This window comes from Austrofundulus limnaeus, unplaced genomic scaffold, assembly GCF_001266775.1.
Source record: "Austrofundulus limnaeus strain Quisiro unplaced genomic scaffold, Austrofundulus_limnaeus-1.0 Scaffold11, whole genome shotgun sequence".
NCBI lineage: Eukaryota > Metazoa > Chordata > Actinopteri > Cyprinodontiformes > Rivulidae > Austrofundulus > Austrofundulus limnaeus.
In genome coordinates this window covers 4482109-4485087 of record NW_013952413.1, presented here as the reverse complement: position 1 = coordinate 4485087, position 2979 = coordinate 4482109, and the positions used below count along the sequence as shown (strand labels likewise).

The 2979-nt window shown below is 37.3% G+C and overlaps 1 protein-coding gene across 6 annotated transcripts in view; it reads left to right on the top strand.

Moving 5' to 3' along the window:
- kif21b (kinesin family member 21B) overlaps positions 1–2979 on the top strand; it is a 71923-nt gene that overhangs the window by 51239 nt on the left and 17705 nt on the right. The window lies entirely within an intron of this gene.

The following is a 2979-nucleotide window of genomic DNA, read 5'->3' as shown; positions in this document are numbered from 1 at the left end:
TCCCAGGGGCGTTTATGGTCCCAAAAGGCGTTTCTGGTCCCCACCTGTCGTTTTGCTCCTCAGCATGGYTKYCTAAAAACACTGCAGGATTTCTCAAACATGCATGAATGAGTCAGAGCAAGGCTTTGAGCATGTTTTTTTTAATGAGAATATAACATTATAACATGCATTAAACTGTCACAATTTCTTAGATGACGTAGTTATTTCAGGAGTTTAGTTATCACTGTAATATATTTTTCAGGCACTGTGTCGTTAATTGAGTTATTTTTTGTTTTTTCTATTTCTTTTTGAAACCGCAATTAGTATAAAAATGAGTCAGTTTCAGTTTAGAAATGAATGGAATCCCCAGTTATAAAGCTAAATGTATGTTTAGGGACACAGAATGTGTAGCTTTCTAATGACCAGCAGGGGTCGACTCCTGGTGGGCAGAAATTAACAACTTGAAAACAAGTCTTTTCTTTCCCCCCATTTCTACCCCGAGTTATTCTTGACATGCCCATGGAAGAGCTGCATATGAAAATCATCTGCCAGCTCAGTAGATAAAAACAGAACATGCATTTTCTTTTTTTACCTCTCCTAATTTTTTGTTTGTTTGTGTTAGAGCAGTGAGAACACATCTCCATCAGGAAAACTTCCTGCTGGAAAGTGTAAATGTGTGAGCAGCAGCTACAGAAAATATCTGAATCTAATTCTCTGCATTTTTATCAGAAATCACTGTGTTTGGAAGAGCAATCCACTTTCTTAACAATTATTGTATCTTAGGAAACATTTATCTTATTAGTTTATTGTTACAGACTCTAGTTTTATATCTTCTTTGAAAATTCAAAAGTAAAACAGACGAAGAAGAGTTTGATTCACGACAGAGTTTTTCTTAATTGGGATTGTCTGCTTCAAATAAAATTAAACACCAAACCTTCAGAAGCCTCCGCTTGTCAACTATTAATGAAATTTGAATATTTGTGAAAGAAAAAGTTATTGTGGAAAAATAATGAGGCAAACAGACATTTTTGTTCTTTGTCTTTTTATCCATTTCTGATTTGCTCTAACTCTCATATGTTCTCGCAGAAATAGTTGCTTCTCTTGGAAGAGTCTTCGGTTCAATTTTCTGCGCACTGCAGAGAGCACACGCTGATCTTCCTCCATGTTTTCATTAGTGCTGGTCTCTTGGGTCCTGGCCCTGCAATATCCATTAGCAGCTCTTTCATAGTGCAGAACACAGCACACTATGATATGCTGTCCTCAGACACTGATAAAACTGGAACAATATCTGCCATTTGCAGAGCCACACTGTTGTAAGATATGAAGTGCTGCATTAGGCTGCATCCCAGCATGTCATTTTTAGCAAAAAAAAAGAAAAAAAAAAGAAAAAAAAAAGAACTGCACTTTGAGGTGCCTAAAATAAGACAATTTTAAATTGAAAATAAAATGATTGGTATTTGCATTAAACCTATTAGTAAACTTAGCACAAAAAGTAGGGAAATTAGTGTTTTGTAGATTATTTCTTTGTTGTAACAAGGCTTCTTGGCAATAAATCATACTGTTGGAAAGCCTGTTAATTTACCTTTTTAAATGGTGCCACATTTGTAAGGAACATGCATTTGTGGGATGAGCAGTAGAGCTGAGTATGTGGGTGTCACACATGAAAAACTTGCCAAATCTTCTCTGCTCAACAGTTTATTGCTGTTGCTATTGGCTCTTGACTTGTTTTGAGCTTCAAGTACCCCCAGGTGCTGCCAGTCCAATGCCTGACTGGCAGCACTTGTGAGCATGGGCCATGCTATTAGTCAGTAGTAGGGATGCATGATAAATCTGACCAGATTTCCTTAACTTTGCGTGACTGGCGATTGGCTGTTACTATAAAAAGCTGATCTAATCTAAACTCTGTAAAGTTCTGAAAATCCACCACTGTCCCATTTTGCTTTGCTGTGAGAGAGGACTGTTGTCCAGTTGAAACAAGTTGGTGATGTTTCATGGGTTCAATGTTTTTCAATAAAATAAGATTGGAGCGTTGAAGGTATTGGGATTTTATAACACCTGACCGTAGCAGTTATTTAAAAAAATCTGTATCAACCAAAATTGAAATCGGCAGGTCAGACTTTTTAAATATTGGTGATTGGCCAGAAAACAGCAGTCATTGCACCCCTAGTCATTAGTTGTCTGCTTCAAGAATCGGCATGCCACGTTTGACAGCTCTGGATAGGGCCTGTGCGATAGAGCAACTTCAAGCTGGTGTTACGCAAAACAAAATGCAGTATTATTTGTAATGAGCCCTAATACCATCTCCAAATTGAAGAACAAGTTCCATATAACGGGGGATTTTAGAGACAGGCCGTGAAGTATGCATCTCAAGAAGAAGACACCAATGAAGAATGTTTCCTCTTGCTGTCAGCACTTACTGTAGGTACCATAGGTACCTTCTGTAGATTTGCAGTCAAGGAGGTGCCAGGCTGTTCTGGCTGTATATGGTTCTTCCACCGAGTCATACTTTTTATTAAATGGATACATTGTTAAACTGCCAATATGTCTTGTTCTTTCAAACTTCAATCATCCAGTCCACTAAACACTAAATGAGTCAAAGGGAGAATAAGTTGTTTGGCAATGGCTGAGGAGATTTGGCAAATTCTTGCATGTGCGCAACCCACATACTCAGCTCTACTGCTCATCCCACAAATGCATGTTCCTTACAAATGCGGCACTATTTTGAAAGAACATGAACAGGCTTTCCAACTATATAGGATTTATTGCCTAGAAGTGTTGTTACAACAAAGAAATAATGAGCCAAACACAAATTTCCATACTTTTTGTGCTAAGTTTATAGAAAAGCCTAAAAGATTTTTAGTAATAGTCAGAAGAATACGTATAATCTCTATAACACAACAATCCAGTTAAATAGTCAAACAAAGACAATCATGTCAAGGTACCACAAGATGGAAACCTTCAGAGTAAACGTATATATATATAAACTGCAAAACATAATTC